We start from the raw sequence: 16,803 nt of genomic DNA on the forward strand, positions 1-16,803 counted from the left end.
TATACATAGTATAATAAAGCGCCTGCTGCTGCCAGCATAGCCTGCCGTCAGCAAGGCACCTGTGAGATTGAAGCTGTAGACACAACATTACCAAAATACCTGACTGCACTGAATTAATGAGACCAAAGCTTCAGTGTGTGCACATCCAGGCTGATCTGGGGAGTCTTAATTTATTTTCTCTTTCCAACTCATCCTTTACAAAAATGACAGTGTCTTCTTATCGATTTTACACTCAGAGATCAATCAGCTTTGTCCTGACTCAGAGAAAATGTACAGCCCCCTCCCCAACCTCCACATTCAGGGAGCTCTGGTCTGCTAAAATGGCAGGAGGGGTTGTACGACCCCCCCCCACACACACACACACACACACACACCTCCTTTCTCTCACTCACACCCACGTATACAGACACTAAACCCATCCTCTGTCTGTGTAAAAGCCTGAGCGCAGTTAAAATAAGCTAATCTACAAGAGGAAAAGATCGCTTCCTTGTTCAGACTGATTTGAGTACTCTTTCTCATCCCCCCCCCGCCCCTCTGCCTGTATTACACTCCCTCACCTCAGGCAAAGACATGAGCACAAAAGAACTGAGGATGAGAGCGGTTTATATACGAGAGCGACTACACGCAGAGAGCTGCCAGTGCAGAATATGACTGGCCTAAAGGAAAGCCTGTCATAGCCTCAAAAGTGCCAGTTTTCTGTTTTAGATGATTGACTAGAATATTATATTATGCCACTTATGTGTCCTGTAAGTATAGACTCAATCTGATATATAAATGACAAACTGTTTGGGTTTACAGTACATCATCTTTGGAGTGTGATATCTTATGGACCAGATGAAGCGGAAAAAAAATAAAAAGTATTGTTGATGTTCTCCTATAGGATGCTTTCCCATGTTTGTCAAGATGGAGACAACGCCAGAAAGCAGTGCTCCTGATGATCTGAGCGGGATGGCATGGCTGAGTATTATCCCTGCCTGGCAGTGGCACTTGAAATACCAGCTGTACATAGCTGGCCATGCTGTCGTACTGCCCCTCAGATGGAGCAAACTGTGCCAGCGAGAGTCAATGGTACCTGGCATTGGCCAAACACAGCCATTAGCCGAGGCCATTACCTTGCACTCGGGCCTGGAGGGTTAATCCAGGGTTAATTCTATTGGCCTGTCTGGCAGAGGAGATGTGAGCAGACTGACAGCACTTCAGTATATTCAATACAGGAATACTAAGTCTGTCTGGGGAAGGAGGCACTTTCTCATCATCATGCTTTTGAGACAGTAATGAATGAAATTGGAATTTTGTAGCTGACAACTAGATGGATGAAAGATGTGTTGATTGAAGCAGAATAAAAATTAATTTCTCAGTATTCAGGAGATGATCAAAGTTCTGAGCATGGCAGTGACTTATCCTGTACAGTGTTTATGTAAACCTGCATTGGTACAAATAATCTAAATCTAAATGGCCACATCCAAAGCTTTATACAGCCTTAGCAGTAGATATGCTCATGATTGATATTGTGACCAAATATTTCTATATTTAAGAAGTCTCACACATGGACAAGGTTAGTATTCGCTTATTACTGTCACACATGGACAGGGTATAACTAAAACAGTATATCATTTTAGCAGTGCTTTCCATAAAAAAACAACCTGCTTAAAACATCATCAAACAAATGACACTTTATTCCCTGAAACCAGAAAGTTCATTTACAAAGGACTAGCTGTTGCAATCACAGCTCTAATGTAGTAGTGAGGAGAAAAAAGGGTAATTGGTTTGGTAAAGATTGTTTTCCATCGCACCATAAAGCACTACACAATAGAAAAGGTCGTCAATTAAGCAATCATGAATACCAAGTACCATAGCTGATGAAAATAGGCCAGTGGTTTAAATAGATTTGCAAGCAATTTACCTTTTCACAATGTTGGCAATCTGATGCAATTTGCTTGCAATTTTGTCTGCTTTCAGTAGCACTCTGAGCTGACACTACACGGTGCAAATGGCAAAGAGGACCACATAGAAAATGTAAAACTATCTTGGCCACATCAAGGTATCAGAATGGCGCTTCATCAGGAAAATTACAACAATTAGCATAAGTGCTCCAAAATCAACACTTTAAATGTCAGCACCAAAGGTTGGGCCACAGATGAGCAAGGGTGCGCAATGTCCTCCAGGATGGACTTGCCATGGAACGCAAAGCAATCACCCATCATCTCTTGCCAGTGATGGCCCCACAATTGCTGTGACATTCTCTCAGGCCTGTCATTCTTGGTCACAGACTGTTTTTCCTCTCAGCCTTGATTTGCTCGCAGCAGAATTGTGACAGCCTTGTGTCTATACTTGAGCGACTAATTTGTTTTCCTCTAACTTTTTCCCTCATCTTCTTTCCTCTGCTAAGTGAACGACTGTTATTTATCTGCAGGGTCAGGTCTCGGTTTTAGATATTTTCAATTCATTCACTGATTTCGCACATAAATGATGTAAAAATAAAATAAAGCGGGGAATGGGAGCAAAGATAGTGGATCCAGGAGGACCTGAGAGATTTTTTATCTAAATGTAATAATATTCTTACAACAGTGTTGTTCCTATGAATGCAGTCTGCTTTAAAAAACATTTTGCTTGGCTTTTCTACAGAGAAGTTGTCAAAAAGAAGACATTTTCAAATTATTCAAAAATATATCTGGTGCATTTAGTTTGCAACAGCATATGACAATAATGCTATGAAAACATACTGGGAAACATGAATTACTCACTAAGAAAAGTTATTCAAAAGGCATATTTTTCAAGTTTGCATATTCTAATACACAGTCTATGTAAAGGTGTATGGCCCACTAAATTAAAACAAATCTGTCACATTTTTCCAGTATTTAATCTTTCATACATGCCCACAATAACAGACAACATGATCCACATTGGATTAGTCAATCAACAAATTGTCTCAACATTGACGGGGAGCTGAGTAGCCAAGTAACTTGTTTAGGAGCACATCTGATGACACCTGAGAGAACATGAGTTACTAATACTCCGCTGTACCTTTCACCTATTAAATTAAACAACAGATTTTTAAGGTGGATTGGCCAGGACATCTCTCAGTTCTGGTTAAGTGTCTGTAATAACAACTCAACATTATCTTTGTGTCTCAACTGCTGCCTTAAGGCACAGCTCAAGCTGAACTTCTTGCTTTGGCTAGCAGCTCCTCCCTTGTCTCGCAGACTCTCCAGTTGAACTTGTAAGAGATTGCCAAAGGGGACAGATGTGTATGCTGTCTGACTAGGTCATGACAGAGCAAGAGCCAGACTGAAAGGATAAGGAATGGAAAGAGGAAGTTTTAATGCAGTCAGCTGTTTGAAAAAAGATGTAAGAGTTTATGGCATAGGTTGCATGCTAGCGATTCCTCTCTTTAATGCATTTGACTGTAGAACTGTGAATATTCTGATATGTAATCAAAAATAACATGAGTCATTCTCTATAACTCAATATCCGCAACTGAAGCAAGACTATTCTTGTTTAACACGAAGCAAAGTGTGAATAATGATTTATAGTAGATCAAAATGACAAAATTGAAGGTTTAAAGCAACTCCTCTTCTGGATAAGAGAAACTGGATTTTACTTAAGATTAATTTCAAGGTGAATTCAAGTCCATTTTAAAGCACTTACTCAGTGCGTTTGCATTTCTAAATGTATTGTTTTGTACTTTTTTTGGAAACATATCTGTTTATGCATCTTAACTGGATATTTTGACTATTTTAGCGTGTGATAATTCTCTAAGCCTGTTTATGTGGTTTTCATTGATGCAATGTTGTAATGTTGTGCTCTTGGCTAGGTCTCTGATTGAAAAATATATTGTATTTAAGAAGACTTTTATCAGGTTAAATAAAGCAAAAATGAAAAAAGGTGATGAAAAGAAAAATGGAAAAGAAAGACAAGTATTGGCATTGCTGTGTTTTTTTTAATTAATTTGCAAACAGGAATTATTGATTAGCTGCTGAAATGAATTACCTGACAGATATTGTGATGAATACTGGACTTGACCTATAGCAATGGCATTTTGTTTACACAGTTAGCAATGAATGAAATGAAACTGATACAGTTTAGAAGGTCAGTGAGACTTTTAAAAGGAAGTAAATATTTTTAACATTTTGCTAAAAACATACAATTAGAGATTTAAGGAAGCTGAATTTGATGCTAAATTGTAAAGATATATGGTATTAAAACAACAAGGCACAAAGTGTGTGAATGAAAACACCATCAGTTGTGAGTGTCTCTTTGAGGCTACTGTGTTTGTTAATTTGTCCATATAGATTTCAGCTCATTCCATCCCTCTAATGCTGCATTTTGTCAATAGCTGGTCACAGTGTTGTCTGTTCCTCACTGTGGTGCATTTAATATTTACCATCGTCTGAGCCTTATTAAAGCAAGATGAATTATCCCGGTTGCGATAGATTTTCTTTCAGCGCAGAGTGAAAGAGAGCAAAGTAAAAAAGAAAGATAAAGGCAGAGAGGAGGGAGGCAGAGGAAGAAAGTTTCTGTGCTCAGATGATCAGCATGCGGGGGCCCCGGCTCGGGAGCGGCCCCCAGCGTTGGAGGAGTTGTGAGCTCGCTGATGATGGGGTTGCACAGATGGGCTGGAGCCTGGCACCCAGCTCGCTCCTTTGTAAGGACCCTGCTCTCTAATTACAGCTGATGAGTGTGTGTGAGGGAGAGTAAGGGGGAGAGGGGGAGGGAAAGGGGAACTAGAGCAGGGGAGTTGGGGAGGGGGGGGGCACACAAGCAGGTGACAGTATGGGGAGAGGAACCTGTGGCAGATCCTCGGCACCATCAGGCACAACGTAGCCGCAGCCTGACAGCTAATTAGAAACGACACGGATTTCTCCCAATGTAACAGATGTTGCCTAATCAGTCCAGCTCGGGAGAACCCTGCGCCAGCAACATTTCATGCACAATTTAACCATCTAAAAGGGATGAAATACTTAATGCATTGTAAGGCCAGCACAGCTGTTTCTCTCGTCAGAAAATTTCCCAGTCAAAAATATACATGTTTTATGTAACTCTAACCGAGTGTTTATAATGCTATAATAGCTGAGAAAAAATTGCTGCTACACATCTGCCAAAGATTTCAGCTCTATTGGTTACCATAACATCAATGGAGCAAAAGACCAAATGCAGATTTTACTTTTTTGAGATCTGAATAGGTTGTCTCTCCTTTACCAAAAATTCAATAACATTATATATAACAGAGAAGGTCTTCTTTGCAAGAAATCAGCTATTTCAATTTTAAATATATTTAAAAATGTTTGTGTGGATAAATGAAAACATTAATACATTGTTCTAAATCCCTTAAAAATAAAACTATGATATAAGATCTTATAAAGTAATTGAATAAGTGTTGTTTCATAGTATTTTAGTGGAAATTGAAGTCTAGAGAATAACCATAGAGGCCAATTCATAAAGCGAAAAAAATTTTCCCCCTGCAAACTGCTAAATTATAAGCGTATGTTCACCATTTACACCACATAATACAAATCACAAATCTCTATGCCAAAAGGGAACCGATCCCTGATTGGGATGGTAATAATATGTTCTATTTGCCTCACTATCAGATAAATGTAAATGTGTGTCCTCACTGTTCCTTTCACATTCAACATTCTCCATCCAGATCTTTTTCTTCCTATCTGCTCCAGTATTGGCAATATCTCCTCAACTCTGCATTTTTATCTGATGCACTGGATGACAGGTAATCTAGCTGAAAGTTCTAACAATTGCACACAAAAAAAAAAAACCTGGCTGATGAAATCTGAGCAGTTATCACACTAACCATTACCTGTCAAGCCCTCCGCTTCAATCTAAGGGTGCATCAATTTTCTGAAGAGGAAATCAAGGGCGAGGAAGAAAAGCAGTCCAGATAAACAGTGACAAAGGCCTCTTTTCTGCTGCTTTTATTTATGATGGGATGTTGCTGTGCGGGGACCAGGGCAAGGGCTTTATCAGACCAACTGATACATCTTTGATAGCCAGGGAGTCTTCACCCTTGATGAAGTGTTGCACTTGCCAAAGAAGATTTTGAACTCAAATGACTTTCCCTCGAAAAACCTGTGGAGATAGGGGAGTGCCTGAACGGCCGCACACGGCTGAGTGAAGTGACAGACTGAACAAAGACCCAAGTGCGTATGTCTGTGTGTGTTAGTGTATAGTCTTGTCTGTGAGTATGTGTGAAAATAAATAGTCACTGAAAATGCTTATGTGACATGTAGGTGCCAAGTTGTATTTGAGACAGTGCAGGGGTTAAAGGACCACAACTGTTGTTTTTTAATTTGCATATTTTTTTTATAAGGGGGATACAGACTCCACTTCTAGGCCTCGGTTAAGTGGATGTGTTAAATCTAACATCCGGTGTTGAGTCTCACAATGAATTCCTCTTTAGAGCATTGGTAATATGGAAACAGGGTTGGTTTCAAATCACAATGTGGATAAAGAGATCATGATGTTGGTTCTATTTTGGCAAAACATGAAAATAGACAGACATGTATCCATGTATGACTGAGATGTGTCAGCTATGGATGCTTTCGCACCACTGTTTAGGCTTTATGGTGGGATGTTAAGGAAGGAGGTGGGACTCTAAGCCAACTGACTAATGTTGTGATAGCTCCTGTGTGTGTCTGTCTGTGTGTGTGTGTGTGTGTGTGTGTGTGTGTGTGTGTGTGTGTGTGTGTGTGTGTGTGTGTGTGTGTGTGTGTGTGTGTGTGTGTGTGTGTGTGTGTGTGTGTGTACTGGACATACAGGCTAAGGGCTCCCATGCTGACAGTTTACTGAGTAGATAGAGAGGAACCATAATTAGATTCATCTACTAGTATTGACAGACGTGACAAGACTCCAGTCTGATCAATACACACACTCACCATATTGTTCCAAATACCAATAACTGGAAATATCCATCTTAACTGCATTAGTCAGTCAAATAATTAAACATGGATGATCCTATCTGTCAAATGTTTATAAATGAATCTATTTTTTTAGTTCACGTAAAGAAGAGAGCCTCATATCTGACAAATATTACTTTTGTATTGTAATGGTACCATGATAAACAATCTAATCAAAACTTTCATCATCAACATTGTACATTTGCAGCGGTTAACTTCACTGCCTAAAGAAAAAGAAATCCTGGGTGATTCAAGTGCAACCACCAGTTACTTTTAAAGTAAAAATAGGTGATTGTGTCCAGTTGTTCAGTAACCCTTGAAGTGATTTGGACTTGAGTACTTGAAGGTGGATATTTTAAAACATCAAAATCACTATCTTTAAAACGGATTTTTTTTTTTAAAACACAAGATAGTTGATTTAGTAAGGAAATAGACAGAAGCTCATATTTAATCACGTGTTTGCTCTACTTTATCAGTATGTACATGATAAAGTGTTCTTGCATGAATGACTTTGGCCCACCACATCCCGCCCACCAAAAGCTTTTCGCTGTGAATATCCCACCCTCGAACAGAGAATCCATTATTGACAATACCAAACACTCTCCTACTCCCTGCCATTGACATTTGACCCCCTCTGTATTTTTTTCTCTATTCAGAATCACTGATAGCTTTTTGTTTGCCATAACTGCCCCACTTATATTTCCACAGGCATAGTCCTGCATTGACTGACTGACTGGAAGCAATGCAGATAGCCTAGCAGTGTATAGCGTATAATAGCCACCATCGTTCAGCCTTTAACAATGCTGTTAAAATTAGCTCAATGGTGACATCTTAGCAGCTGTCGAGGACATCAATACATATATTTGTGCAAGTCGAGGCAGAACTTAAGCTAATTGTCGTATACCAAAGACAGACACATGATAATTAATACCAATTAACCAAATATAAGCCTTGTCCTTACGAGCCATATGACATGTTACTATTTTATTCTCAGTGATTATTTGACAGATGAAACTGACAAACCTGATTGTGTTGAGAGGATCTCACGCTTTCCTGCACATTGACCGAGTCGCTCTTACTTCCAACTGTCAAACAACAAGCCATTTTCAAAACTGCGAAATACTTCATAAAAGACATACTGTACAATACACGACACATGAGAGGTCGTCACGGACATTTATGTGCTTATTTGCCATGAAATAATTGAGAAGAAAACAAGAAATTAGTTTAGAAACAAGTTAGTGGTTCAAGAGAGATTTTGAGTAAATGTGTGTGAATTGCTAACAAACTTAGAGCTAGATGGTTTGCGAGTTGGGACAGGTAATTACTCACACTGAGCAGCCGCTGAGAAGAGCAGAAGCTCTCATATTTGATAAATGATTCACGTGTTTTTTTAATTTTCTCTGTCCTTTGACCTCCAGGGCAGGCTAATGTCTTTTGGGTCACCCCCTGCACACACACAGTCTTTCGTGCACCCGCACACAGTCTCTCTCTCTCACACACACACACACACACACACACACACACACACACACACACACACACACACACACACACACACACACACAGAGAGTCACAGTTAATGGGATTACCCCAGCAGTCCTGAGCCATCCCTAACCTCACCTCCAGGTCCCACTGTGGCAATCAGAAGCATCAGCATCCTTAACGCATCATGGAGAGTGCTTGTGATACCACGCTGTGGGGACCTCTGCTCTCTAACCTCTTAACACAGCAGCACTTTAACTGAAGTGACCTCTGCTGCTTTATAGAGCTACCCCCAGAGGAGACCTAAACGCAGCATCCACCGGGTCACAGTATAAGACACCATTAACCTGAACCCATCCTGGACTCAGTGCGTTTAAAAATCTCTCCTCTGGCAATCACAGCAGCATCAACACCTTGTAGGTTGACCCTGTCACACAGCAGTCCAGATACTTGATCTTTAATGTGAGGGTCACATCTCTAATGGATCTGTACTCGGGCGTCTGTGATATGTGTAGCTGACAATAAAAACACATGCTAATTTTTATGCTGCTTTGATACTGAAAACACAGGAACGGGTAGACATTCCTTCCTATCCACACTCCCAACACGATTACTTAGAAATGAAGCGGAAAATGGAAGCGATTTATTAACGAGACATTAGAGGCACTTTTAATAACCTTCCCATCCTGCTCAGCAGGGAGCTGCGGATTACACCACACAGGTTTCGGTGACACCAGAAAGGAAGTCCCCCGCCGGGTGTGTGAAGAGTGCAAAGGGACACAATACCCAGCCTGGGGTTCTCACATCCCGCTCTGGGCCCTCACCCCAGGGGGAAGGACAATGGGTTAAAAAGGCATGAATGTCCTGCCTATCCAGGATATAATGTAGGTGGCTGCCACTGGGTCTGAATGGCCTGACAGAGCAGCGGAGGGAGAGGCACAAAGAGCCCATAATAAAAGAGATTCCTCGGGTCAGTAAAGCATTGCATTCACTTTGGCCTCCACAGCTCACAGCCTCTCCTCTCACATTCACCTTTAGTCTAAACTGCAACAGCTATTGGATATATTTAAAACAGCAAATATATCTGTGAAGTGCAAGTGTTGTTCTATTGTAATAAATCTAAGTAAAATAATTAACATTTAAATACTTTCCAATCCGTTATTTGTCACTTTTTGAAATGTAAAAAGAAAAAAAATAATAATATTAACGTTGTTGCCGTTATAAGCAGTAGTAGAAGTTGCACTGGTACAAATTGTACATGATATTTAGGAGGAAATGTAAGGCGTTCATTGGCGCTTGTTTGGTGCACTTAAGAAGAAAAGGATCCAGTTTAAAAGGAAAAGTGTCACTCCCACTCAAATTTGAGAAAGGATTAGAGGAATTCCACAGTATTAGGTGACATATGTTCGTGCAGAAGTGTGAGAAATCAACAGCTTGATTATGTCGTTTTAAATGTGCGCTCACAATTTGTCCAAGCTAACAATTGGCAATATGCTCAGGATAACTTTAAAATACTTTTTCAAGCATGCAATAGTCAGAAAGTGTATAGATTGATCTTTTATGTTGCAAAAAAAAAAGGGACAAAAAAGCCACTTATTTGATATATGCAAGTGTCCCCCTTGACTGCGTGCAGTGAACAATCATTAAAATGCGTAACCATTGTCCAATTCACTGGCTGGGACAATCAGATAATGCAAGGAGACAAGGGATGATGCCCACACAGACACATGCCTTTACTGCACCCTTAATCTAATTAAAGCAAATAAACTTATAACTGATCTCCTCGGTGACAAAACACTGCTGAGGAAGCTAATTTGTTTCCTTGTTGTGGCTCCAGAAAGAGATAATACTGTTTTATTACACAAAGGTCACCAGGGAAATTAACTTCTGGGCCAGCAAATAAAAAAAAGGCCTGGCACTCAGAATAACAAGTACATACTGATTACATTCAATCATGAGAGTCCCAGTTGGATAGGACGCTGACCTTTCTTCCATCTGTCAGGAAATAAGATATGTAAACGCAGGATGGGCCCCTTACACAGGACCATCTCTATGTTACATTGTGGAAACAATTGAGCAAGGCAGCCACTAAAAGGCATATTGCACAAGTTATCTGTTTGAAAGAAGTTTAATTTTAACAGTTGAATAGAAATTCATGGCTCTTTTTTTAAACTCGAAGAACACTAAATTGGATTAAGAGCACACCACTGAATTCACAATGAGTGAACAAAAAAGTTTTAGTTTCTTTGTCTCCTATTTAATCAGCCAGGGTAGTCTCAGGGTATTATTAGTCACCCTCCATTAAACTGAGAAGACAATTCAAGTTGTTCTACTCAGATGAGATGATTTACCATAAATCAACAAACTAGCAATCATTTGATGATTATCTAACTTCATTTGTGGTATTTTTTATTTCAGTTTCTCTGACAAACACCAAGCTGGATGTTTCTTTTATTGTACACTTTCATTTCATTTCGTCCCTCTCCTGCTGGTGCAGTTAGTCACTGTCTCCCTCTTTCTCCATGATTGATGTTTACAGGTCATAGCAATACTCTTAACTCATTAGTTAGAAAGGGAAAGATGGGAGCACTTGCTGGAGTGAGATATTGCAGAGGAACACAGGGAGCTGTTTCAATGGGGAGACAGAGAAACTTAGCGTCAGTGTGATAATAGCCCCTGAACTATTGCATGTTTCAATCAATGGAGACAGAAGTAAATAAAAACCAGAGGGGAAGATTCACCGGCATCGATTCCAGCTCAACACAGACCTTGCTGACAATCTATGGTCTGGGCCAGTAATGCTCCCAGTCATCCACAAAATCAATGAAACTCATCCTTTCAATAGCATCCAATTATTAGCACAAAGTAAAGGCAGCCTTCCACAATAAATCAGAAAACTTTATTGAAAAGTGACGCAGACAAGATAAATGCTAATTGGAATGTGAATGAGTGCAATACTAAAAACAATACTAATAAAACTAGGGACAACAGGACTAGGACTACAGTTGAAAATTAGCCGACTGGCTAACACTGGTGCATTTACAGAAATGTTGATTAATGTGCATTGTCCGAATCAAATAAATAAATCATCAAAACAGTTGCAAGTTGGAAACACTATAAAATAAATAAAAATGTGCATAAGTAAAGGTATAAAAGTATTTGCAAAGTACCAAAAGTAAAAGAACTCGTGATGCAGAATGGCACCTGTCAGTGTTATATCATTATACATTACTGGATCCTTATCAGTGATGTATTCATAGATTAGCAGCACTTTAAAGGATTCATATACTGTTGGGTACTCTAATCTGTAATAGTGCATCATATCATATAGCCTAAACTGATTATACGTTTAGTGTATAAAACTTCGATCAAAAGTAAAGCTGTTAAATGAATTTGGTTGAGTAAAAAGTACATTTTCCTCTGAAATAAAATGGAGTAGAAGTAGAAATTTGCATAAAATGGAACCACTCAAGTACCTCAAAATTACACTTGATTAAATGTACTTACTTACCACCACTGACAAAATTACCAAAAACATATTTTATCTAATCACAAATAAATCGAACAGAACTAGAAAAACAAACCAAGTTTGGGATTTATTTGCCCAGATTTTAAGATATGAGATTTCTGTCGCCACCCAAATACAAAGGAGGTCAATTGGTCATTTGTGGTGCTTACAGCAAATGACATAACATTTACACATGCTAACGTACAGAACTCACGGTTTTAATTGGAGCTACCAAAGGATATTTCACTGTTCAACATACTCCCCTTGTCAAACTGTTAACAGTACGTTCTATGAGTTTTTTTAAGTGAACAGGGGCATTGCTTTGGGAAAGAGAGGTAAGAACCACTTTTTTTTTTAATGCTGTGACAACCTCAAATGAAATTTCATTCAGCTCCATCATGTTGGGGTGGCTGCTGAAATCTCACATATGGATATCACAAAACTTGGACAAATAAAACCAAAACTATCTGCATTGGAAGACACTGCTTGTGGTGAGTGATACATTTATTTATTGTGGCAAATTAGGTGAACTGATCCTTTAATAATCCAGCCATGAATGTTGTGAAACTGCATGTGTGATCCAATAATCTACTGGGTTTTTTTTGTTCTTTGTACCAAAGCTTACAAATTGAGATGCATATTGTAATAAATCTATACCACTACAAGTAATCATCAGGACCAGCTGTATGTGAACCTCTCAGGACAGTCTGGGTTTTTTCACACTTGCTCAGTGTGGTTTACATTAGGTGAGGGAGTATACAATGTTCCCCTCTGCTGGCCCCCGAGTAATAACCATTAATTTCCCATCATAGTTTGTGTTAATTAAAAAAGCTACAGGTTTAATTGCCGTTAAATGTAATGATGTTAGATCTCATGTTCATGTGTTCAGCTCCACCCATCACCAGCTCGTTACTCAGACTTGCTGGATTTAATCAGATAGAGAAGGAAGACTTGTCTCCAATTATCTGCTCCGCTTCATTATTTAATCCTACTAAAACAGCTCCACGCATGTGCTACGGCCTCTATATGTGTGTAAGTGTAGATGTATTATTGTGTGTATGTATATTGTGGGTTTTTCTGTTGGGTGTATTTGATAATCAGAGTGCAAAGCAATAGTGAAAATGTAGCATTGAATTAGCTAGACATTATCATGTTAAACGATCAAGTGCTCAATTGGATTTTAAGAGATTAATTCACACCAACAGAACAGTGCCCTCAGTGGTGTCAGCTCACTTCTAATTTTTTATTTATTTTTTATGTCAGAGGATTTATGTAGTGAGTATGGAATTACTCAAATTTTTTTCCACAGTAAACAACATAATGATCAGGGATTACAAAAAAAGAGCTCCGGTAACACTTTTGGTAAATGAGCCGTACGTGTTTTTTTTGTGGCTTTGAGATTGACCCACACTCATAACGCATTACAGGTATTAAAAAACAATTGTCTGCCATTTTTCCAAAATGGCCTCCTAGTGCAATATTCTGCATTGTAACTTAGTCGGTGCTGCAAATCCAGCAGTTGAGCATTCACGAACAGGACAGTTCCTGTAGTGGGTGTGGGAGGATCATGGGTATTAACTGTGCTAATTTACGAGCCTTTTCCAAATGTCATAAATCTGCTCTGTTCAACAACACAGTACCTGGTAACTTTGCACACAAGATCAATCAACTCCTCCTCATCCAAAAATACTTTTGGGTGATGACACTGCTTATAACAGAAAGCTATCAGAGAGCGGCATCAATCATGTGTTTCTTATTCGAAACAACAGTTCATATCAATAACCAAATTCCTATATGAAGGGATAAATGATAAATAAAATGCCAAATGCCACATTTCAAAACTGGGGTAAAATGCATGAATACATGCAATTCTTGTGGTTACTGGGGGCACACGACTAAACACAGTTCTGCAGTATTTGAGAAGATGTCATAAATAAGCATCTAGATTTCCGATCATCAACAGCCCCCTCGAGAATCTCATATCAAGAGCTTCTTTCACTGCATTGTTGGATGAGGTGCTGGTAGAGCACACTTGCTTGCAGTATGGAGGGGAAGAAAATCTGATTAAACAATTAGTGTCAATTAGCCCCGACCAAATCATTCTACAAACAATTGGTCTCTAGTGCCCGGCTTAATTACAGGCGACTTTCAGCTCCTTATCATGAGCCATGTCGCCCGTGATTCATGTCCGACTCACGCCTGTCCCTCAAGCACCATCAATTATCCACCAGTAAACAAATCCACCAGGCAAAAAAAAAAAAGAAAGAAAAAAAAAAACACAGCTCCAGGTCCCAGACCTGATTAGCATACCTCTATGTATGCTCGTCAGCTGCAGTGCAACTACAAGTGATCAAAGCAGCGGTGTGATTAAATGAATAGTACGCCGATAAAAGGATAAGAAGAGATGATGATCAGGATAGAAACAGGCACTTGTTAAAGTCTGGTATGAGTTCAAATCACTATTTCTTTTGGAAGAAGGTGTCCTGATTCAGTAAGACTTCCCCTCCAGGCTGATGCTTGACTGAACATTGGCGCATTAATAAAAATATATATAATGCTATGTTGATATTATGCCCTCATACAACATAAGTGACTCATTTGATGCCAGTCTCTAGAGAGGAAGGCTGTGTGGTTTACAGTAGTAACAGGAATGATTTTGAATTTTTGATCATACAAACACAAAGGCGTGCAGGCACAATCACGTCTCAAAAATGTGAGGTCGGAGTTCCTGATTTCAACACACAAACACTCACACATATACACCGAACATGCACAGAACGTGTGAAGGGGAGCGACAGCAGGCGCGATGACATGTTAAATTACCCTGGTGATGTATAGCTTAATGAACCCCTTGTGTTGATCACGCTCCACATTAATCAACAGCCATGAACAGATTCCCTTATTTTCTCAATGCTGCCTTGATAAACTGCAATTTCATTTAACCTTGGACAGCAACTTTAATAGCTTCCACAGGACAACTGTCAATACTTCCCTGGGTATACAGTGATTAAATTGCAAGGCGAGAAGTGTGTCCCTGCTTCCTCCTCATGCTCATCCTGTGTCTCCCTCTCTTCATCCCCCCCCCCACCACCACCACCACCACCCCCCCTCTTCAATTCAAATCACAATTTGTACTTTCACACAGTTTGCACTTAAAAACCAAAGTCAAAACCGAATTTTTTTTATTCCGCCAGGAAATATCTGAAACAATCAGTTGCTGTGGTTTTGTTTTGACACAAATTGTCATGGTAGCAACTCACTTTTAGAAGATATATTTAATCAGAAGAATAACCTGTTGATTCTTTTGGTGTGTCGGATTTGACTAATTCAGACTGTTAAAGCTTATATCTCTATCCGTTGTAACTTTCTGTCTATTTGCTGTTTACTCTGTTGATAATGGACACATCCCTTCACTTTAAAATAGCCTATAATCTAAATGGCTACTGCAACTATGTACCCAAAACCTTCACAGGGTGAATAAAGTATATACTCTAAATAATTTTTTTTGAATACGTAGGGTGGGTGGTCTCCCGAGTTAATATTTTCATCACATTTTTTTCTGAATTTTGTTGTTGTCCGTAAGCTCAGTGGACAGGATAAAACAAGATGGTGACAGGCAGTGACCTGAGCCCTGTCATAATGATTTTCTGTGATATCCTCCACCCTTGTCAATTTAGCATAAATTATCAGCCATGAAAGGCCTGCTGGCTGATTAAAACCAATTGTCTGGGTAGAGAAGGACAAGGCAACCTCTTTATTATATGATAAACTAAGTTAATGGAAGAAGACAATCTCCCCTCTGGGAAATCGGACTGACTCTTAATTAAAGCATTGTGTTGTCTCTGCTGGATAGAAGGGCCTTTCTATTATTCCATCATGCACTGGAAAGAAACTTTAAGGATAATGTGATAAATAAAGTGACACAACACTTCAGTAGTGGAACAAAAAACATAGTTATTCTTCCTGGGTGAATATCTGACAAGAGAGGGAGAAAAAGCATCACGTGTGTGCAGCTTGCGAATGTAATCAACGCCAATCAGATGATACTCACCGTCAACAAATACTGCAACTGTGTGTTTTAACAGATATGTTTATCAAAAACACACGCCTGACACTTGGTAATTACATGTGATCTCAGAACATATTAGCACCTTTAGGAAAACATGTTTCATTATCACATCCACAGCTAAATATATTCCAAGTTGTTTGTTGCATTTGAAGCCGAAAACAATCTGTGTGTTTGTGCAGCTTTATCTCTGCTCAGGGTGAGTTTGCCTTACTCTTGTGCTCCTCGGATGACAACAGAAAAGCAAACATTTCTCTGTCCTGTGCCTCATGTTGGCTTTCTCCACCCACACTTGAGAGGTGACAGGCGTACACCCGGACTTCCATTATTATCCAACACAGCAAGAATGCCTCCAGGAGGATAATTACTGAAACTTGAAGAGCCAGGGCTAATCCTAAGTACTTCACTTTGTATGACTGCCTCGCCCGCCTGTCTCTTAGACTGCCGCTCACACTGACAAAGTGCAATGTTGGGCTCAGTGAAAGTCAATAAGAAGACCTCATGGCCCACAGATGTAGCAGTCAAGCCAAATGGTGGCAAAATACACTGTTATCTTGGTTTATCATAAACAGCCTGTGTTTGAAACACTCTATCACCTCAGCCAGGCAAACAAGTGGCCTGGGAAATACAGATCATAACATCCAACTGGCTATCCAACAAATGCCTAAATTAATTATTCAACTAATTTTATTCTGATAATAGGTAGACAGACTTTTGGTGAGAGATTGTGGTTGGCTCTAGCAATAGTAAGAGGGCAGCACTGGCAGCCATAAAGCCTGAACTATAAAGTCCTGGCCAGAGAATCTCACTGCTGCTGCTGTCAGGCGTGCTCTGAC

The 16,803-nt window shown here is 39.6% G+C and overlaps 1 long non-coding RNA gene across 1 annotated transcript in view; it reads right to left on the minus strand.

Moving 5' to 3' along the window:
- Positions 1-10,859: 10,859 nt before the first annotated feature.
- LOC120562903 overlaps positions 10,860-16,803 on the minus strand; it is a 34,254-nt gene continuing 28,310 nt past the window's right edge. The window contains exon 4 of the long non-coding RNA XR_005639868.1: positions 10,860-11,019. This is a non-coding gene — a long non-coding RNA (uncharacterized LOC120562903). The remainder of the gene's footprint in view (positions 11,020-16,803) is intronic.

The sequence above is a fragment of the Perca fluviatilis genome, chromosome 7 (genome assembly GCF_010015445.1).
Source record: "Perca fluviatilis chromosome 7, GENO_Pfluv_1.0, whole genome shotgun sequence".
NCBI lineage: Eukaryota > Metazoa > Chordata > Actinopteri > Perciformes > Percidae > Perca > Perca fluviatilis.